Source organism: Acomys minous (assembly GCF_964271855.1).
Source record: "Acomys minous genome assembly, chromosome: 3".
NCBI lineage: Eukaryota > Metazoa > Chordata > Mammalia > Rodentia > Muridae > Acomys > Acomys minous.
Window position 1 is genome coordinate 111,027,836 of NC_140485.1, and position 23,988 is coordinate 111,051,823.

Consider the following 23,988-nt stretch of genomic DNA (forward strand, 5'->3'; position numbering starts at 1 on the left):
AAGCAAATAACTGATGGAAATGCTACCATGACGAGTGAACTATCCAACACACATCAGTGTCGCTAATGGTTAGTCGCACACTGACCCAATGGGAGAAAGGGCGACCTTATTTATGCCAGCCAGTCCATGGCATTCATAGGAGCTGAGGCAAGGGGAAGACTCTTCACTGCAGCTGTCAATGACATGTAAAATAGTGTTAAGGAGAAATCCCAGAAGAAGAAAAGAAAATGGGCCATGAAACTGAATAATTAAAGCTGAAATTTTATAATTTGATAAAAAAAATAGTCTAGTAATCCAAGAAGTTCATGAACCTTAAGCAGATTAATTACCAAAGAAGCCACATTTAAGTGCAGAATTCCCAAACTACTATAAATTCAACACAAAAAATTTCAAAAGCACTCAGAAGAAGAGGTCACAGCAAATAAGGAGGTACAATAAAAGAATAATGACAGCCATTTCTTCATTCAGTACAGATGCTGAGATTACTGTATTTAAAGAGCCTACTGTCCATTATATATCCACTGAAAGCATTGCTCAGAAATGCAAATAAAGTAAAGGTATCTTAGATCAACAAAAGCAAAGAGCCACTGTCGGAGTTTCTATTACTTCGATGAAATGCCATGATCAAAAAGCAAGTTGGGAAAGAAATGGTTTGTTTGGCTTAAACTTACAGATCAGAATCCATCATTGGAGGAAGTCAGGACAGAAACTCAAGCAGGACTGGAACCTGGAGGCAGGAAGTGATGCAGAGGCCATGGAGGCTGCTGCTTACTTACTTCACATGGGTTGCTCAGCCTGCTTTCTTACAGAAGCCAGGACCACTAGCCCAGGGATGGCCCCACCCACCATGGGCTGGGCCCTCCTCCATTGATCACTAATTGAGAAAATGCCTTACAGCTGCATCTTATCGATGCTTCCTTCTTTCTAACTTGTGTCAAATTGACACACAAATCCAGCCAATACAAACGGTTTCTTCTGTATACATGACGGGAATCTGCACAGGAAATCTCAACAGTGAGGTAGCCTAGACAAGACCCCAAAAATGACATCAATTGACATGCTAATGTGGATGGGGAAAATCTCACAAAGCCCCACCCTGAAATGAAGAGCTTCCAGCAACTAATGACTGCTCAGACAGGGAGAATCAGTCTGCTTCAGAGAAAGTAAGAGGCTATGAGATAGGAAATGAGTAGAAGGGACAGGGCATGGAAGGAGTTAGAGGGAAGAGAGAGACGGGAGAAAGGATTTACTGTATAGGTAGTATAGATACCTATATGTTACATATATGTTACATATACAGTAAATTCTGAAAATATAAGTAAAATAGAAAACAAAATATAACAAACAAGGCAAGTGTAGCAGTACACATCTGTAGCCACAGTCCTCAAGAGGTAGACATGAAACATTAGTTCAAAGCCACCCTGATCTACATAGTGAGTTTAGGGGTAGCCTGGGCTACTTGAGATTCTGTCTCAAAAATAAACAAAAATCCTAAAAAGGTAACTTTTGATGAGGCAAATTATGCATAACATAAGACTCACAATTTAACCTCTTTTAAGTGTAAGTTCAGCAGCATGAAGCGCATTCCCACTGCTGTGCACTGGTTCTCACTAAGCATCTTCAATGAACTCAGTCACTCACATTGATTTTGCAAGATTATTAGACCTCGTAGTGGTATACACATTGGGGTTCCATAAGAGGTATTTTTTTTTCAGAGTACCAAATGTTTCTTATAATTTTCTGATGTATGCACAGAAACAATTTTATGCAGACATTATTACACAGATTTACTTTGTTGTATCATTTAAAATTCACATGCAGTAAACCTTAAACCCCTACCCAGATCTAGACAATGGACAGAACACTCTCCACAGTAGAGTGGAGAGTGGGATATTATTTTCTCACATACTCTGGTGCCTCACCTTTGACCATGTCCCCTGGAGGGGGAGACCTGGTGGCACTCAGAGGAAGGACAGCAGGTTACCAAGAAGAGACTTGATACCCTATGATCATATAGAGGGGGAGGTAATCCCCCTCAGGAACAGTCATAGGGGAGGGGAATAAGGGGAAAATGGGAGGGAGGGAAGAATGGGAGGATACAAGGGATGGGATAACCATTGAGATGTAACAAGAATAAATTAATAAAGGAGGAAAAAAATAAAAAAAATTCACATAGAAAAATAAAATTTTAATCTTCCTTTTGCTGATTTAATTAGTTAACTAATTTAAGACTTGTATTTTTAAAAGGACATCACCATGCCAGTTGTCTAACCGCAAAAAGCATGCTTTCCCCCCAAATAAGTCACACAAGCATTTTTTTTATTGTTTTAAGACTCGTATGTCATGAGAGTCTCATCATTTTGCAAGATCATTCTTAAAAGTCAGAATTTTAGCTGGTAATCAGCTCTCATGTCTCTCCTATCTTTCTTTGTTTAGGTAGTACCACCTTAAAATGTTCTAGATTGACAGCCTATATTTAAATTTTAGACATTCATAAGATAAGAACTATTCATCTGTTCTTCCCTGAGATTTAAAATTATAATATTTGCAGCTCTTATTTTAAGAGAAGTCATCATTATAATGCAAATCCTTTATGTAGTGATAAAGTTGGCTAGTAGGCAAGGTGTTCACTCTGCTGCTACAATCTGGTACTTTGGTAATCAGCAGGCTGCCAAGGTGAACATTGAATGAGTGTCTCTCAAAGATTCACTGGTACTGAGGGTGGTGATATTAAAAGATGCTATGGATATTGAAGAGGTGGAGCCTTATAGGTCATTATGTCATTGGGAATGCATCTCTGAAGAGCACTAGAAGTGCTCCTTGCTCCCTCAGTGCCTTTCTTCATGCTTTCTATTTAAAGACATAGGCTGTTTTGCTGGCATGTGCTCCCCTTAGCAGAGACCAAAAGAATAGTTTACCTCATCTTAAACCAGCCCTTCCAGAAACATGAGGAATATAAACCTTTCTTTTTATAGGTCAATTAAAGAGTACTTCATTATAGTAACACAAAGGTGTTTAACACCAGGAGCGAGGGCCCAAGGACAGCACAAGAAAGATTATTTTTCATCAGAATAGGCAAGCTTATACTACAGCAACTAAGAATATAATATTAAATTAAAAATGATTTAAGCTGGGTGCAGTGGTGCATGCCTGTGATCCCAGAGCTCAGAGAAGCAGAGGCAGGTGAATCTCTATGACTTTGAGACCAGCCTGGTCTACAAAAAGAGTCCAGGAAAGCCAACGACACACAGACAAACCCTGTCTCAGAAACCTCCCCTCCCCCCCAAAATCAAACAAACAAGCAAAAGAATATTTAAAACACGTTCTCACAGTCATGCTATCTTTCTGTCAGAGGCTTGTGGGGGTAAGAGGTGATGGATTCTACTCTAAATTATCTTTCCTTAGGAGCCAAGATAAATGTAGTTTGTAGTTTTTGGACAGTCACTGTCACTTTCAGAGGACAAGTCACAAGCCCTTGAAGGATTCAGGAAAATCCAAAGCTCCCAAAGTAAACCAGTAAAGGCATTATCAGTGATTAGTAAGCTTGTTGGTTATGTTACCAACTAGGAGTAGGAGACAGGTAGAAACTCCTGTTGTGGAGGGACCAGGACCTGAATTGCACCCTCAGAACCCACTGAAAGCACTGCTACAAGTGGACAAGGTAGATCACCTGGGCTTTGAGCCAGCCACACTGGGATCAACGGCAATCTCTGGGTTCAAAACCAACCCTGCCTTAAGGAAAATAAGGCAAAGAGTTACAGAACAGGACACTTGACATTCTCCTGTGGCCTCTGCAAGCCTGTGTGTATACACACACACACACACACACACACACACACACACACACACACACACACACACACACACACCTACATCTATGCACCCAGAAGAACACATGTGTGTGTACACCACACGTGAACAAGTCATCTCTGAAATAAAAAATGGTTAAATATCCTCAATATATGTCTGTGAGATCCTAAGCTTTGAAATGTCATGAAGGATTGGTCCACAGAAAAGAACCAGAGATCCAGGCCTGGTGGCTCACACCTCTAATCTCTGCATTTAGGAGACAGAGATTGGAAGATCTCTGTGAGTCCAAGGCCACCTAGGCTACGTAGAGTTCCAGAACAGCCAGAACTACACACTCAGACCCTGTCTCAAAAGATAAACGCATGCATACACACACACACACACACACACACACACACACACGAAATAAGATTGAGCAGAACTCATGAACAGAGCACTGGATAGAAATCTGGAAATGGATGCTGTTGAATCTCTGTCCTTGCACACTGTGGTGATGGTGCTATGTGTCACGTGGATCTTGTCTGTGAGAATCTGCTGCTTATTATCAGAGCAACAATGGGAACAGATGGGATCTGAGAAGAGCCTGAGAGCCAGGCTGTGTGTAAGCAATCATCAAACAGAACTCATCGCTGTTACTTTTATCCCCATAGGTAGAAATTAAAGAATTTGGAAGTTTTTATACCTCAAAATATATTTTATAGGCAAACGAGCACAGTATAAGTGGATATGTACAAAAAGCGGGAAACTAAGAAACAGTAACAGAAGCAACTACCTGGGCTTGATAGTCTCTGATGTCCTGTTTGATAGGTTGTTTGTCTTGGAAAAGAGAGGCAGTTATAGGAGAACAAGATAAATACATAACAGATGGTTAGATGTGTCTATAAACGTACTCAAGTAGATGCCTGACAGGGGAGACTCTAGGGAATGCTTCAGAAGAGAGATTGCCCTAGGAGAGGCTGATCATCTGCAGACACTCCCTGTTGATACACGTCCTCCTGGCCCACCACTGAGATACTGCAGCTTCCTATCAGCAGGAACAGTCTCCTAAGGGTGCAGCTCCAGAGCTCCATCCTCTGCCTTTCAGAAGATAATCTGGAGATGACACGGTCCTGAGCACAGGCAACTTCCATGCGACAACTAGCCCCATCGCCACAGTATGCAAGGACACAGATGGCGGTCTTGTCCGTTTCCTCGTTTCCACCCAGTGCTCTTGTTCTTGGGCTCTGTCTACCCTTTTCTCAGGGATTATGATTTATATCCAGGATAGGAGAAGGGGGCTTCATCACCAGTGGAAATACATTTCCAGTTCCGTTTGAGTTTATACTAAGTAGACACGAAACTCAGAACAAGGTAACATACTATAGCTTCAAGTTTTCTCTCCTTGAAGCTTCCCAGTCTAAATCTTACCACAGACTCTCGTTTCAGAGCATTAACTACACACTGAGCATCTCAACATCCACATTATAGAGATGCTTCAAACAAACAAGTCCTCAGCATTTAATATGCCCCCGAGTTAAAAAAAAATTAAAACAAACAAAACTTCTTTTCAGCTTGTCTTAAGAGAGTAATGCAGTTTACCAAATCAGAACCTGTTAATTCTTGTTTGGTTCCTATTTCTTTGAAACACTGGGAGCCAGTCCGTCATCAAGTCCTCATAATTCTAACCCCAGTAACAGCTTTTAAATATTCTCCCATTCTTATTGCTGCAGCTTCTCTGCAGTTCCTGCCAAGACTGTGTCCTTGCATGTTTCCTCAGCTCCAGCACCATTCCCTGGTCTCCATTTTCCTAGTATGTAACACTATCAGGGCAATGTAGTCTCAACATGCTATTGTTCTAAGGGTCATCTCCAAATGTCCTAGCAGGGCTGACTTCTGTGAATCTCTGGTACCCTTAATTCTCAGCCCACATATCAGCACGCTGCCTAGAGCACTTTTCCTGTCACGAGGAAGCTTGCCTGTTGGATTAGTGCTCTCACAATGCTCCAGGTACCTGTTTATCCTCCAACAGTGATATGTCTCTGAACGGGGAGCTTGCGTGCTTCCCTCTGCATCCTACACAGAAGCTAAGCAATTTCTTCTGGAGTTTTGGGATATCAATTGCTAATGTAGCTTTGACCTACATCTATCTGAATGGGTCAGTTATTGCATCCAATGTCCCAAAGCCTAGCCCTGTCTACTGTTTGCACCTAGAAATTTAGAGATAAATGGTTAAATGAAACAAATAAAAAAAAGTTTAGAGTTGTCACTAGATTTTCATCCTAAAAAAAGTTTTCAACCACAGTAATGATTATTTCTAGAAAACACACAAAGTAAATAAAAACATGTCAAGGTTCAATTTAAACACCAGTAACATAGAAAATGATATTGATTTTTCTTTCAAACTGGCCTGAGGCTTACTGATTTGTTCTTCAACTATTGTCTTCAAAAATGTTTTAAGTGTTCTATAAACATCAGTTAAAGGAAATCACGGAGGCTCTAGAGATGGCAGCATGGTTAAGGGTGCTTGCTGCTCTTGCAGAGAACTCAGGTCCAGTGGCTAGACCCATGTCGGGTATCTCACAAGCACCTATATCTCTAGCTCCAGAGAATAAGAATGTTGATAGAGGGGCTGGAGAGATGGCTCAGAGATTAAAAGCACTGACTGCTCTTCCAGAGGTCCTGAGTTCAATTCCCAGCAACCACATGGTGGCTCACAACCATCTATAATGTGAGATGACTTCCTCTTCTGGCCTGCAGATGTACATGCAGGCACAATACTGTATATGTAATAATAAATAAATAAATCTTAAAAGAAAAAGATGTTGATAGTTCTACACTATTACCAGAAACTCAACCCAGGTCCTGTTTCAATGGTAGGTCAGTAAAATGATGGGAAAATATGGATACAACTAGACTCTTTCCATTAAATTAAAACAAGAGTTCAAACTTGACAATACTGTAATTTTTATAGAGAATAGGTGTATAGAGGTCTCTCAAATAAAAACAAAGAATTTACATTTAAAGACAGAAAATCAAAGAAAGACACCATTATTGTTCTATTGCTGTGCACTTTTTTTTTTCTTTTTCATGTGCTATGAATTTCCACATAAGTCAGTATTATACTGGCACCTGTTCACACCTGGGATCAACATGTAAAACTAGAATTAAAGTTAATTCTGCTAATTTTGTAATTCCCCTTGAGTGATCTGAACTAGAGACCAATCAATATTAGAACTTTTTAATGGATCATTGATTTTTTTACCATCCGAGACTGTGTTTCTGGGAATAAGGGGCCCATACATTAAACATGAGCAGTGAGCTGAGTTAAAACCCCCAATGTGAGCATGGCGAGGTTTGGCCCTTACTCTTCGGAGCACCTCACACACGCATCAACCTTTACCTCAGAGCTAGCTTGCAAACTGCATGGAGCGGCTAGGATGAGGTGAAGGGAGTGAAGGACTCTACCCAGAAAATTCTGAACGGAACATCATGAACCACTCAGATAAATAAGAAATACATCCAAGAACAGGAGCCTCATGTGGTTTTCGTTTTTGGAACACCTTAAGTAGAACCCCAACTGAGGGGCAGATCTCTCCATATCAAACTGCTAAGGGAATGGGGAGATTTTAAGCAGTCAGATGGCTGCATAAGATTCACGTGACCCTTCAAATTCCAGTTGTAATATTAAGTGGGAAAACTTGTTGGGAAGTAGCTGTCAGGGAAGCAGTGCTGTGTACAAACCTAGTTCTCACTGGACAGCGGAAGACACTGAGTTGGAGCAGGAACTCCTGCTCTGACGTCCAAGAGCAGGTGGGGCTCAGGGCTGATATAGTCAGGATCTAAAACTCGATCCAGAAAAAAAAAAAGGATTTTCCATCGAAAAAGAGAGCAACTCAGGGTCATAAGCTAGGGCCACTACCCATTGGGCACTCATTGACTGCATCATGACTGAAAAACAATAACAAAAACAAAACAAAACAAAAGCCTTTCCATTCTTGGAGTGCAGATAACCTGGAAATACCTTACTTACATGTTAATGTACATTCTTTATCTGTTACCATTAAATATGGACCAGTATCAACATGTCATAATTAAAGTTGTTGAATGTTCTAGGAAGTGCAGTGGGACAAGGTACCATGCTTTGTAGAAAATGAATTTGATAGGCTGTGCATGACAGCTTATAGCATAAAAACAAAACATGCTGGTTGCATTTTACTTACAAATATTTTGATTGCAGTTATTGGACTCAATAAAATATAATGAGGTACTTTCAGCCTCTGGACAAAACTGACACAGAATTTAATTTGCACTAGTCAGATGATGGCACAAAATGTTCCTGGGGAAAAATTATGCTGATCTATACAAACATGCATCTCTTATTGACAGCTGCTTGGAAATCATGCTCTACATGTTGTATTCAAACAAGGAGGTGGCACAAAGAACACTACTGGAACAAAGTCAGTGCTCTTTGTAACAATTCACGCATTTTTAGACCTTAATTTCCTCCCTAAATGTCAATATTTTTATTTTATTTTGTTTTTCAACTTGAAGCAAAGGGCATTGGCAAAAGAGGCATAAACACTGGGGGGGGGGGGGCGGTATTCTTTAGGCAATTTGGCAAGAGAGAGTGAAAGCCAGTGATCAAGAGAGAGAAAGAGAGACAATATGAAACTAATTCTTTTTTTTGCTGGTGGGCACATGATCTCCCATATTCCTGAATCCTGGAGATGAAGGTGACTTTCTGTCAGTGACTGAAACAGGAATTTTTTTTTCTGTCTCCTAAATAGTGAGAAGTATATGACCTTATAAGTCATTCTCATTACTGAGTTAGTGACAGACAGAAGGACATATTGGCTGTTGCCAGCAGGCATATGGACTGAGATTTGCAGGAGGAGGAAGAGAGAGCAGATGCAGTGGGAAACAGGACCGGGCATCAGGTGGGGGAGGCTCACACAGAAGCCCATGGAGGGATGGAGGGGAGCAGGATATGCTTAATACTGCTAAGTTGAAGGAAGTAAGAGTGCTGGCAGAGAGAAAAAACGTGATACCCATCAACCCGCTTCCTCATTATGCCAAAAGTGAGGTCTGAGGGTGGAAGAAGGGGGGCTGGTCACCCCACACACCACAGGGGGGAAGTTATCAGTCACATTGTCAGAGGGAGCACTGGGTAAGTGACTTTTCAAAGTTGTGGGACCTTCTCAGAAGATGCAGCTGACAACTAGCCATCTAGAAGCTGTGACTTTTCACAAGAGGTTTTGTTTTTCAATGAATGTTCTGTGAGTGTCACTTGGTAATATAGGAAAATAGTGTGACAAAATTTTCCAGATGACACTCCAGCCACTGCTGCCTTTCAACAATGTCCAAGGCTTGTGGATTGGGGGCACGCAGGCTACCTGCTGGTGGGTTTGTATGCTCAAAGGAAGTCATGTATGGACCTTATTTGTCTCTCTTAGTCAAGTGTCTGAAACAGGAAAATATTTATCTAATGAAATAAGTCAAATTATAGAAAAGGTGTCAAAATGACTTTAACATGCAGGCAAACTTATATATTTAACTCATTTTCTGACTGTTTTAACTTTATCAACTGCTTTTTTTTTTTCATTTGAATCCTCTGGGGATGTCAAAGTCAGCTGAAGTAAGAGGCCACAGAAAATGGCACAGTGGCCAGTAAGATGTTCATAGTCACGTGGGTGACACGTCAGAGTTTCCTGCTCAAGGGAGAATCTGATGTGACTGTGAAAAGGACCCTTGTTTCCTTGCAGAAAGTGCATCCCACCTCACAAGTAACACTGAGAATTAACTCAGTTTCAGGGTCCTTCAGGACAGAGCACAGCTTTTCAGTTCTCAGCTCCATGTTTTCCTTAAAACAGTGAGAATTTATGTAAAAGCAATGAATTTAAATGTTCATTTTCTACTTATGTAATGTTTAATCAAATGTATTTGGCTTCTGTATTTCTGAAATATTTCAAGAGGGGAAAGGCAACTAAAAAGAACAAGACATTTACATACATACACCTACATATATATATATGTGTACATATATATATGTATAGATGAGTGTGTGTGTGAGTGTATATATGCATATTGAAAGCATGGTCCCATAGAAAGTAGAATAGTTTTATAAGTCCGAACAACAACTACATGAGTAAAAATAAACTCAAGATAAACTTAATAATTAATTATAAGTGGGGATAAAAATCATCATTACAGACAGAAATTAATATCAAGGAACGACAGGAATGAATCACTGACACTTGGAACCCTTCAGGAGGCTTTCTGATTGGCTGTCCTGTCATTAAGATTCTACATGCATGTCTTTTTATCTTCTGGTTGTCAACCAATGAATTGAAATACCCCATAGGGTTTCAATAAACTTTTTTGAAATTTTGAGAAAATTGTATTTGTGTGTGTGTGTTCTAAAAATGTTTCTGTATAAAGGTTGTATTTCCACTGGCATAATCTAAGTCCACTAACTTAATTACTTTGGGCATCTTAGTAGACAATTGTCTATCTGTCCCATGACGAACAGATGGATAATTAGAAAGGAGTCTGTCAAATGGAAAACATTGCTCTGTTTAAAGTGTGGGGTACAGTAGAACCCAGTATGCAAAACGATGCCATGTTTTACGGCACTGTCAGGCCACATATCTTACTCTTTGTTTCTGTCTTCTCTCTCCTTTTATTTCTCTTTTTGCTCTGTCATCTTTCCTCTTTCTTTCATTTGCCGTTTTGTGTGATCAAAGATTTTTGAACGGCATTAGATGGTAATCCAAAAGATGCTCAGGGCTATATCTCACTAATGGCTGGGATATGGTTCCTGGGTTGCTATACGGTTTACAACCTAAACTTTAGATGATGTTTGGGTGTTTCCGTCAAGGTTTATATGACGGATGCTGAATCGCTGGGATGGCAGTGTTGATAGAACCTTGTAAGAGGTAGGGACCAGAAGATGATGTCTAGGTCTCTGTGAGTTGCCATCCTTGGAATGGTTTAATAAAATTTTTCACAGGACCCTAGCTGATTCCTTTGAAAGTTGTCTTGATACCCTATGAGCATAAAAAGGGGGAGGAAGTCTCCCTCAGTCACAGTCATAGGGGAGGGGAGTAAGGGGGACATGGGAGGGAAGGAGGAATGGGAGGATACAAGGGATGGGATAACCATTGAGATGTAATATGAATAAATTAATAAAATAAAAAAATGAAAAAATAAAAAAAGATAGTTGTTATACAAGAAGCAGCCTGTCTTGGAATCTCTCAGACACTTGAAGCTCTATATGAAGCTTTCCGATCTGGCTGCACATATGTCATTAAGATTCTACATACATGTTGCCTTACCTTCCAGTTAGCGATCAACAACTTAAAACGCTCTATAATATTTCAATAAGCTTTTTTTTTTTTAATTTTTGAGAAAATTATTTTTAAGTGTATATTGTACTTTCACCAAGATACTATTTGTCATTTTGTGATGCCGACACAAGGGGGCTCTAACTAGAGGCGATACAGATAGTGCTGCCAAAACTTAGACTTCCAGCCTTCACAACTGAAAGCTAAATAAGCCGTTTTTTCTTTAATTAATTAATTATTCGATGTATTCACTTTACATCTCAAGTCATGGCTCCTTCCCTCTTGGCCTCTCCTTGTCCTACCCTCCCACCTATCACGCTATCCTTCCTCTCCTCAGAAAAGGGGAGCACCCACCATCACCAACCTGCCCCAACACATCAACTTGCGTCAGCAGTGAACACGTCCTCTTCCATGCTGGGCCTGACTGGAGGAAGTGATTGAAAAGCAGGCAACAGAATCCACGTCAGGGATAGCTCCAGCTGCCCTTACTAGGGTTCCCACATGGAGGCCAAGCTGCCCATCAGGTATATAAGTGTAGGGGGGCCTAGGTCCAGCCCATGCATGGTCCTCAGTTGGTGCTTCAGTCTCCACAAACCCCATCTGGGCCTAGGTTAGTTGGCCCTGTTGGTCTTCTTGTGGAATATTTGTCCCCTCCAGATCCTTCTATCTTTTCTCCCACTCCTCCACAAGGATCCCTATGCTTTGCCCAGTGTTTGGCACGGAGTCTCAGCATTTGTTTCCATCTGCTGCTGGGTGGAGCCTCACAGAGGACAGCTATGCTAGGCTCCCATCTGCAAGTATAACAGTTCACAGTGTTGTTAGTAGCATCAAGGGTCTCAGATTGAGCCAGGCATTGGTTTAGACATTCCCTCAATCTCTGCTCTATTTTTATCCCTGCACATCTTGTAGGCAGGGTAAATTTTGGGCCAAAAATTTTGTGGGTGGTTTGGTGTTCCCTTCCCTCCACTAGGAGTCCATCTAGTTAGAGGGTGGCCTCTTCAGTCTCCATGACCCCTGCTGCTAGGTGTCTCAGCTAGAGTCCCCCACTTATCCTCCAGGAGCCTACCCTGTCATAGACATCCAACTTGTCTCAGAGATGCCCCTGCCCATGGTTTCTTCCTCTATCCTCTATCCTCCGTCCCTTACTCTTCCCATATCTGATCCCCATTCTATTTCCTTTCCCATTCCTTCTCCTATCCTGTTCCCTCTCTTCTTCTTCTTCTTCTTCTTCTTCTTCTTCTTCTTCTTCTTCTTCTTCTTCTTCTTCTTCTTCTTCCTCTCTTCCTCCTCCTCTTCCTCCTCCTCCTCTTCTTCCTCCTTCTCCTCTTCCTCCTCTTCCTCCTCCTCCTCCTCACTTCTGCTATCAATTCTAGTTTCCTTTCTGAGTGAGATTCGAGCATCCTCCCTTGGGCCCTCCTTGTTATTTAGCTTCTTTGGGTCTGTGAATTAGACTATCATTATCCTGTACTATATAAGCCTCTTTTCTTTGTAATGTCCTGAATCTCACATATTTTGTCACAGCGATGGAAAACACACCAAAACATTAAATGGTAAGGCTGGGTTTACAATAACAAATCTTAGACTGAATACGTTCACAGCTACACATGTGTTAAAGAAGATAGTGGTGAAATGTTTGGGACTCTAAGAAAAGGATAAGAAGCTAGGATCATATAGCTTCACGTGGATTAACTAATCTATGCATTTTCTTTCTCTTGTGTATCTATATGGGTTTGAAATATTGCATATGAAACACATCACTCTGTGATGTCTGAAACAACAACACTCAGAGTTTTGTTGTCCTTGTCCTTGTTAGATGTGATTACATTACAGATTTTATACTGAATGCTCAGGTATTTGGTCCCTTTTGTTCTGTTCCTCCTAAAATCACATTTGAAAGACATCTAGAAATTCGTTCTTTGTTTTCTTTTTATTCCTTCCTTTTGTTTTCATCCTTCTTGCATCATTTACCACCTTTTGTTGCTGTCATCTTTCTGCCCTTCCTTATTTTGCCTTTTGTATTGTTGCCAATAGATTTTTTTGACTAGTACTGTATGTGAATCCAAAGGACACTTAAAATAAATGATGTAGATTTCAGCACGTATAACAGAATTTTACACCACCTGAATGGTGATATGCTCTAGAAGGAAAAATAAGTACTCAGTATCACATTTTGACTCCTATGACATTTGGTTGAGAATTTGAATTACTAAGAGTAGTTTAGATTGAATAATATTAAACATAGTCTAAATATAGTAGATTGAAAGAATTTCTAGCACACTGATTCCTAAGTTACCTGGTGAGATGAAGGCCATGGCTTTCTTGATTATCTTAAACACATTGAAACCTTTTATTATTCTTTAAACATAGTTTTCCTTTCGATGTGTAAAATGCTAATTTTATTTTTTAAAACCAAAAACAAACACTTGTTTCTATTTATATTGGAAATGTGGGCCAGTCCCCTGCCAAGGAGCTCCTCTTTACCTCCTGATTCAGTCTGTGCACAATCATTAGGAATTCTATTGGTCTTAAAACAGTATGGAAGCACAATCGGTAAAACAAACAAACAAACAAATAAAAACAAAAAACAAAAACAAAACTCAGGTATTTCTATACCTCTAGCTATATTTGTGATTGAAACTTCAGATCTCAATGTACAGAAATTGTGAATTGAGCAGTGTGTAAAACCACAATCTGGGTTAGTTTTCAAATGCTTTGGTTTTGGCAAAAACTGAAATGTTTACTGCCAAGCTTCATTCTTCTTAATTAAAAAAAATTTTAAAGTCATTTCTGTTTCAAGGGACATTTTTTAATCCCTGTGTTTCTGATTCATTTGCACTGAAGTTGTCAAACAGTTTTGTGATAGGGAGTCTCTATCTTTGTCCAAAAGAGCTGAGTTTTACCAGAGAATGTGCCTGGCCTCTCAGAGGAAGGCACTGACTTTCAAAGGCAGAAATTGGGATGGGCAAACATGTGAAAATCTCACCTGCTACTAAAGGATAGAACTTGGGAGCTTTTAACTCTGACTCAGATCTTTTGATGTAACTGGCCACTTGCCCTTAGAAAGATGTGATTCTCTTGAGCAAGGAAAAAAAAAATCGCTTTAAAGTTCAAAAGGTTACAGTAAAATGTGATAAATAATCAATGAAACAAGACAACTCTTTTTTTAACTATAAAAGAAGGTGAACATTAAATATTAAACTTTTATAGAATAAAAAGCAAAAACAAAAACCCTACTCCAAATTTCATCATCTCCACATTTAGGTTTCAATTATCAGGGCTTCTTCTCAAACATTAACTTATCCAATATCAGCCTGTTTTGGAAGTTGATTGGAAATGACAGATATTTGTTTCAGCCTTATCTTTTCTTCACTAAATATATTTCAGAATTTGCACCAGCTCTTACATTTCTTGAAAAAGATCCTAGGGTACAATTCAAAAGCTGGGGAATACTGTGGGATAGCCCTGTTTGGGAACACCTGGAACTTTTGTTTTATGAGCATCTTACAATAGTTGCCCCAGTTTGGATCTCTGAGGAGGTGTTAATTCTGAAGACTTCCTCTTTTATCCTGAGATCAAACCATTTGGAAGGCTTATTATCACATACTCAGCAAAACTCAATCTGTTGTGTTAATTATGTAAACACATTTTATACTTGTGGAAATGAAGCCAAAGTAGAGAACTGGGTAGGTGAGAAAAGATCAAAGATCTTCCTGGATAAATGGTTAGGCTAATTGGGGGGTTTTCTCCTAGCTCTTCTCCAACAGGGCCTTTTAAAACCCAAGCTTGGGAAAATATAGTGAACCCAGAAGATTCTGCAAAACAAATCTTCCAGGCTTTCCAAACCTGCTTAAAATCACTATGATGGGAGAAAAAAGAATACAAACACACACACACACACACACACACACACACACACACACACACACACACACACTAAAAATAAAAAATAAAACAAAACAAAACAAAAAACCCCAAAAACCTAGGCTTTTAGGGACTGTTAATAATTTTAAAGCAAAATATGGGAAATAACTCTCTGTTCAAATATAGCAAATTTTTATACTAGAGAAGAGCTTTTTCTGAACCCCAGCCCTGACCAGGCAGACTGGGTTTGGCTTGTTTCAAACTCATATAAAGGACTAGACTATCTATGCTTTTATAACATGTTTTATCCAAGCTAAAATTTTAGGAAGGCAAAACACTTTTGGGGCTTGCCTCACTCCTATTAAAATTATTTGGGCTTTTCCTCGCCTCCTAATAATACACCAAACATGTTATTTTCTCTCTTTCTATAGAAATATCATGTGGGAGATACAGGAATTGTTTTTGTTTGCCATTTCTGCCCAATGCTGACTGAAGGAGGGAAGGGAGGAAGGAAGGGAGGGAGGGAGGGAAGAATAAAGGAAATGTTTAAAAAAAAAGTAGTTAGTACTTTCCCCAGTACTGAAGAAGCAGCTTGAGTTTGGCACAGGGTAGAATCTGAAGTCTATCCTCATACAAATATGTGAGCATATATCCGTGTAGTTACTATTCTCTCCCTGCCAGGGTTACATCATGTTGGGGATTATTTATGAAAACTATCCTGCCTGTGTTCCTCTCTCAGAAGATGCATCAAATTAAGAATGAAGTTTTTTTGTTTGTTTGTTTGTTTGTTTGTTTTTCTGTTAACATTGCCTACTCTTTGGGTGTTATATGTAATAGTAAGACCCTTGGATTCAATATCAACATCTTTCTTCTACTTAACCTTTTCCCCTTCTTTTCCAATTTTTAATCATTTGAATTTTATAGCATGTTCTTGGTTACCTCAAATAAATCTGATAGATACAGATTAATAAAATTTAATGACCTGGCCAGATATAAAACATAGTCTTTAAACTTCTCCTAAAGTTCTTTCCTATCTACTTCTTGGTTTCCAGATACAATACAGGTCAGGGGACAAGGCATCTCCAGTCTTTAGCAGTGACATTTCTAGACCCACAGCATAACTAACCACTTTCTCAAGCTTTCCCAGCAAAGAAGCCATGCACTTCCTTACAGGTACAGGTGACTTGTAGGGCCGCAGACCCTGTGTAATTCTGCTCCAGGGCCTGTCGCAGCTGACAGCTCTCTCTTGACAACTCCTCCATGAAGAAAAGAGTTTGATATAAAAACCCAAGGAATTGCCCTTGCAGCATGACCTGCATGTGGCATCCTGCTGGTTCACGAGCTCCTGGTCGTTATCTGAAATTCAACTTAAGTACTTCCCCCACCACACCGAAGATCCCCTTTATATAAAAGATAATATTATAAACATAATAATAGGTCTAGGACAGCCAAGGCTACACAGAGAAACCCTGTTTCAACAACCCCCCCTAAAAAAAAAAAAGAATTACAAATAAACAAATAAATAAATATGGTTGTTTTAGAAGACACTGACAGAGCAAATCATCTGTAATCTCAGTTGTCTAACTTTTCCTAGCTTACAAATATGCTTGGAGTATGATATAGTGCTTATAGATATTTTAGGTCTTTTTTTTTCTTTTTGTTATCTAGCATAAATAAAATACTCCTACACACACACACACACACACACACACACACACATACACACACACACATACACACACACACACACATACATACACACACACACACACACACACACTCCTTTTAACACTGTCACTGTGTTACTTCATTCCTATGAAGAGTTATATTTTAGTATCTGTAATGGGAACCACTGCATCACACGCATATGAGAAAAGGACCACAGCAGCAGGGGAAATGTTAGGTCATGGGCCTGCCTCGTGGACAGGAAATGTCTACACATCAACACAATAAAACTATCAGTTTTTCATACAGTAAAGAAGAGGGGAAAATGATAGTTTTAGTCTTTGTCTTGCACAGTAAAGGCATGCTAGTCTTCCTTTCCTGTCAGGCAAACCTCACATAAAAGCACAGAAACTACCCACTCATCTCGATAACCTCAAACATCAATCAAATTGTGTTTTACATTTTCTTCCTCATGGATTTTTTACACTATTGTTCCATAAACAATGGTCCTCAATAAGTACCTGGTGACTTAGTGTGTGGCTGCTGCTAAATCCCATGAGGATGCAGGCTGGCGGTGTTTACTTTTGCATTTTCTCCGCTTTGGCTTTTGACACTATGGAAATATAGCAATCTGTGGTGTCTTCTTTACAAGCCTGTCTCCTAAGTGTCACCATTACCTGTGGCTAAGTCAGTGCTCTACAATACACAGGGAACCCTGCTGAGGGTTACTCGTTAGAGTACTTGCTGTCAATACAAGTTCCCAGAACTTCGCTCAAGGAATGTTGACACACCTTATCTATAGTCAGATCGCCGAAAACTAAAAGGAGCACAGCCTACTGTAGAATATGGTGCCCTTCCCAGCATGCACTGGGTGAACATATGACATGAACAAGAGAACAAGGGAAACGTGGTGACCTGTGACTTAGAGGAGAACAAGATTTAATGATGCCAAAGAAGGCGATTGTGAAGGTCAGTTTTGAGTGGAAATAATTTTATTTGGTATATTTTGTAATTCTAATAGAAGAAGGAGGGTTGAGATTAACAGTCTAGCTTTATAAACAATTTTTTTTTAACACTAGTGGATCTCTTCATCTTTTGAGATGAAAATTTTCAAGAAAAGTACCCCTATCCTGGCAATAAAAAAGACACTATAATGTATACAGGACATTTTCTTCTCTGTTTCTGATATGCAGTGGGAATTTTTAAAGTAAGTAAATTTGCTTAGGTACTATCCAGGCTCCAAATGCATTCATTACATCACTTTGTCTAAACAACCCAAAGAGAACGAAAAAAACAATCTTAATTTTTTTTTCAGGAAGATGTGAAAATTAATATGGCATGTAGGTGCTGTTGGTTCCAATTAAAATCAATATCTATCCTGATTTGTGCCTCTTGTCTCTGTGACAGAAAGGGGGCTAGCTAAGGGGATACATCTGCTCCTCAATCCCAAAGGGGCTCAAAACAAGTGACTGACCCGCAGTGTTTATTATTAAGTTTTCAAAGGGAAAGTTGTTTTGGTCTAATTGAAGCAATAATATGAGAGAGGTTATTTCTGGTCAGTTCCCTGCTGTTTTCACTCTGGAGAATACATTCCAGGTGTTCCCTGGGCTGCTCTGAGGCACGAGGCTGCCTTCCCGTGAGCTTCAGCACGCTAGTGCCAGGAGAGCAGCAAACTCCAGTCAGGAGTTTAAGCCAGTTTGGGTCTCTCCAAGAAGGAGGGCCCTTTTAGTTAACTTAGTGGTGAACCAGATGGTTAACGCACGCAATCACTGTCACAGGGTCAATTATCCATGGAATTACGTGACCTTCAGTCACTAACACTTTAGAGGTTTTTTGTTTTTTTTTTTTAATTCCTCTGACTCCAAATTGTCACATCACAAAGAGGAGCTGTGTCATTGTATTCCTGTGCTTTTCTATTTTAAATGCATATATTGTTTTCTTTCCTTCCAGATTAATTAACGGTCTTCTGAAATAAGCGAAGGAATAAAATCACTCTAATTACTCAAAATAATGCATGAGTGAACCATAACAGCTGGGTGTATATCTTTGGTTTTGAAAAAGAAAATATGCTACAATGTGATTTTCCAATATCTCCAGAGATTTTATAACTGCCATCAAGGATTACAAGCTGAGGCTATACCCACTGAAACTAAATTTTGGATATAAGACAAATATCTAGTTTGTGTTTGTCTATAATTTATCCAAGGTTCACATGACAACCATTTCTAAGAAAGTGGAAAGATGGCTGCAGGCAACAGTTGGAGAATTTTAGTAGTGGCTTTCCACATGTTAACTAATGAGTGTATGCTATAAACGATATTATTTAGAGATTTTTTCCTTAACATAAAAAAACGAAAACAGTGCATTATTCAGTAGCAATTGATCTCAATTTGAAGAGTTCTGTGCTGTATTCATTTTAGAGTGTTGACTATTAATTGCATTCACCAGTGAACCACATTCGTAACTGCAGGAACAAGAGATTGGTAAAGCTGAAATTCAGCGTCTTCCTTACAAGCAGAATTGTAGGTTTTGATTTTGCTTCATGTGTGAACCTAGTATGAACCCACAGAGCAGAATAGCCACATTAACAACATGGGCTGCGTTTCAGGCTAATCAGGGGAAATGCCTGGGGAGGGTGGTGGTGACGTCTGTTGCTCACCCGCTTAATCACGCAGACACTGGGAGTCCAGGATGCTTCTAAAGTCAGAGTGGTAGCGATTTCTCAGTTCACATTCCCAGATGTGGGCGTCAAAGGGTCTAGCACCGAATGTCCTCCAAGGAGAGGCCTTCGGATGGGAGTAGCTTTGCCTCTCCAGAAAGAGAATAAAGAGCAGCGCCGTGTCAAGGGCATCATATTAATAAAGTGCTTTGGGTTCTTTGGATGCTCTTCAAATGCTCCGGAAGACGATTACTTACGTGTTTTCAGCGAGAGGGCAGAAGCCCAGCTCCACCAGTGGCTGTGTATCAGTCAAAGGAAGCCGACATCCACATTCCTTTCATTATTCTTTCCCTGCCCCTCCAAATACCACACACACAGCTAAGGTCAACCACAGGGGAGCAGGTGAGCTATGCAAATTAACCCTGGAGAGAAGTGGTGAAAGTCGGAGGGGGGGGAGGGGGGGTTAGCAATGAAGAAGGCTCAAAAGGCTGGAGCTGCCTGATTGGGAAGGCGAAGAACAATGCCACTTAAAAAGCATGAAAGTCAATTTAAAAAAAAAAAACTTAAATTCTTAAACAGGAAACAAAAGGAGTCCATATACACCCCCAGGAAGGTTTATGATGTTACTCTCTCCAGTTGATGAAGACTTGTCCCAAAACAACAACAACAAAGAAGTTCCTTTTTAATTATGCAACTACAAAAGAAACAGATGCACCTTATAACAGATGATCTAGAACAATGAAAAGTAGAATAGCATTACCCTATATTGTGGACACTGTTATCAAGTGCTTAGACTGGCTTTGTTTCATCTTGATACTGCTGAACTCATTATCTGCTATTCTTTACTGCTCATGAAAGAGCTTGGAGAGATGACAGTGAGGTGAGAAAGAATAGGTTGCTCTCCCTCTCAGAGGTGACGCCAGAGCTGGAGCATCACATCCACACGTAAGGGTTAACTTGTATACCACAGGATCCTTTGTGGTTTCTGATGTAGCATCTTCATTGACTGCTTCAATAACTATCACAACTGAGTGAAAATTGTTATGTGATTCAAGATAGACTGAAAGACGAAAGTAAGCTGGATGCGTACCTTTAAAAATCTCTGTTTCACATGAGACAGCCATATTTTTCAGTCAGGGAAGACTAAAACACATATATAAAAAAGAAAGCTGATACCTTAATTTTTTTATTACAATGTTCATCAAGATTATGAAATAGCCCAAGTTGTAATGAGTTTAATTATCACTTTGCAGTAGATATCTCGGAAATTATAGTTGTTGGAATGTGCAACAAAATTTCATTTACACTCTGCTCTTCAAAACCAAAGGTGAGGTTTAAGTGGTTGTTTTTCTGCTATAGCAAATTATCTTGTTTTAAAATAAAACAATTGACTTATGAATTTGCTTATTCACTATTAAGAAAAAATGTTGATCATCTGTATTTTTTAATCCATTGATAATTTGAAGTTTTATAAAGTGGCTATCACTTGCATAATTTACTGAATGAAAACTGAGTGGGCTTAAATAAGAAAAACAAACAAATAAAACTGTGTCATATGGAAAAGAAGGACTTTAGAAATCAGGATGATCAGAACCTATGACTTCAATGTCTATTCCTGGAAATTATTGTCTTGGAAAGTGGGGTGTGAACACTCTTGGTCCCTGTAGATGAGGGATCCAGAAGCAGCTCGCCACTGCAGATTGTGGAGGGACATGTTTATAGGATGTCCATGTAATTGTAGCAGCTGTCAGAGTTGCTAATAACTTATGTACATGATTACTTTATGCTAAAAAAAAACTTTTAAAGTATACCATCTTGGACTCCAAACACTTTTTTACATCAAGTAGTTAGAAAATTTGATTTTTACAGACAAAAGAACAGAAATCATAAGGCCAGTTGCTTTCTCTAATGTCATAGAAAAGTCCAAGGCGACCAAAGGCTAAATCTAAGTGACTGAATGCTGTATCCCACCACCCATGCTGTCTCAGTAGATGCATATTATTTTATCTGCACAACAACTTTCATATGATAGAGAAATCTCTATGTATGTTTGTTGTAGAAACAGGAGAGGTGATGGCAAGGTGTTTTTCTGTTTGCTTTCGACTTGACACAAGCTAGAGTCATCTGAGAACCTCACTTAGGAAAATGTCTCCATCAGATTGGACTGTCAGCAATGCTCTGGGTTTATTAAGGATTGATGTTGGAGGGCCCATGCCATTGTAGGTGGCACCATCCCAAAGCAAGTAGACTTGGATTGTGGAAACAAAACAAACAAACCGAACAAGGCATAGAAAGCAAACAGTAGTCACTGTTCCTCTGAAGTTTCCCTTCAGTTCCTTCCTCCAGGTTCCTGCCTTAAGTTCCTGCCATGACTTCTCTATATGCAGAAGTGTAAGACGAAACAAATACCTTGCTCTCCAAGCTGCTTTTATGGTGTTTATCACAACAGTAGTAAATGAACTACTATAGGAGGCATGACTTCAAAAAGTTACCTGAAACTCCAACTAATTCTCAAAGAATATTAAGGACAAAATTTGGTTTGATATTCTGGCTTTACTAAAAAATTTGAGCACCATTCTCAAGACCATTGGCTGCATTTCTGCTAACAACCCCTTGCGTTCTTTCAGCTGAGATGTTTTTAGGTCTAGATAGATAGATGATAATGATTAGGTATGATAGATATTGATTTACATTCAGAATTTTAGACTCACCAAGATGGGAAAGATGTTTTCTTAAAGGCTGCCAAATACAAATAGACAAAACACTAAGAATGTAACATTTACACAATTCATGATTGTGTCATGGTTCTTCTTGCTGTAGGTAGTTTATTGTATATTTGTGTGATAATATAAATGTATATGTGAAAATAAAAATATTTAATAAAAATAAAAGAATAAAAATAAAAAGCTCCCACACTTGTTTCTATACTCTTCTTGTTTTTCCTTGATTTGTAAATTGTTTATATTTCCTGGCTATGGGAGGATTCCTGTCATTGTCAATAAGCACTTGAAGACACAGAATTCACTTGTTTATTCCATTGGTTGCCCTCCGGTCACTAATCCTATGAACATTTACTGATCGCCTTTTCATGGCAGACATCATTCCAAGAGCCGGAGAAGGCGCCGAAGAAGATATAGAACATTTCTGTGCTCATTTATTCATGGCTTGGAGACACTGAACAAATAAACTTAAAATACATAGGTAGGAAACGGAAAAGTTTGAGAATGAAGTAAGGAAGGAGATCCAGACCACAGAGACGGGACAACTATGGTTACACACAGGTCAAAGAGGTGTCTACAATGAGGGAAGATTTCATTAGAGAACCTGAAGGAATGAGCTATGTTGAGATCAGCAAGAACAACAAAACATAAGGCAAGGCTGTGTCAGGTAGAAGAAAGCAAAGTACAGGGAAAGTGGTTTATAGACAGAAAAAAGAAAAAAACTCAAAAGAAGAGATATAAAATCCAAAATAAGGCACTCCAACCAGATTCCTGAGGTGTACTAAGGACAAACTAACAAGATTGAGTTGTACAGAACATTTGCATACAAAGATCAGGGTCCTGGGTTCAATTCTTTAAATAGTCAAAAGAAAGAAAAAAAAATCGTAGGAGCTAAGGTTAGGTGCAGCCAGAGCTGACAAGCAGTGGCAGGCCATTTTAGGCCAGTAAGTGACAGTAGCCTTTACTGAAGAGGATCAAAAATGTAATAAACTTAAAAATTCATGCATGCCTTTAATCCCAGCACTCGAGAAGGCCAGCCTGGTCTACAGAGCGAGCTCAAGGACAGCCAGGGCTACAAAGCGAAGCCCTGCTTTGAAAAAAATCCCATGACACACTGCAAGAATTAACTAGAGAGGGAAAGATTAAAGAAAGCATCACGGAGTCTGGTTTTGACAGAGAAAAAAATCATGCCATATATGATGAAGACCTAGCGCGTGAGACTATCAGGTTGTGGCCACGCTTTGGCGATAAAGATGGGAGAATCTTTGAAGATTTGAAGTAAATGAAATGTTAAGTAAATAATGATGCTTTCAGAGTTTCAGCCGTCCTTTTCTAGGGGGAGAATATGTCTATCGGAGCAACAGAATTTTTGATGTTGACGTCATACACTTCAGATGCCAGGGCATACGACAGGTGGATTAGATGACAGGGGGATAATTTGCGATTGTGTTAGTTTAGGAATCTGTCTCAAGGACAAGAGGAATGACTCAATGATTAAGGTTGTTTGCCACCAGCTATGACCTGAGTTCCTGCCCAGAACCCACATGGTGGAATGAGAAAACCAACTCCTGCAAGTTGTTCTTTAACTTCCACACACATAGGCACCAAGGCATGCATGTGAATTCACAAACACACACACACACACACACACACACATACACACACACACACACACACACAGACACATACACACACACACACACACAGACACATACACACACACACACACACACACACACACAGACACATACACACACATACATACACACACACACACACACACACACACACTAAAGGAGGTACTTACAATAGTGTTTTATTTTTACATGTTTTACATCTATTACATGTTTTGGCCTTTATTCACTTGAGAAATTTTTGTTCAACTCCAAATATATAGGTGTAAAAAAAATAGGAATACAGCCGGGCATGGTCGCGAATGCCTTTAATCCCA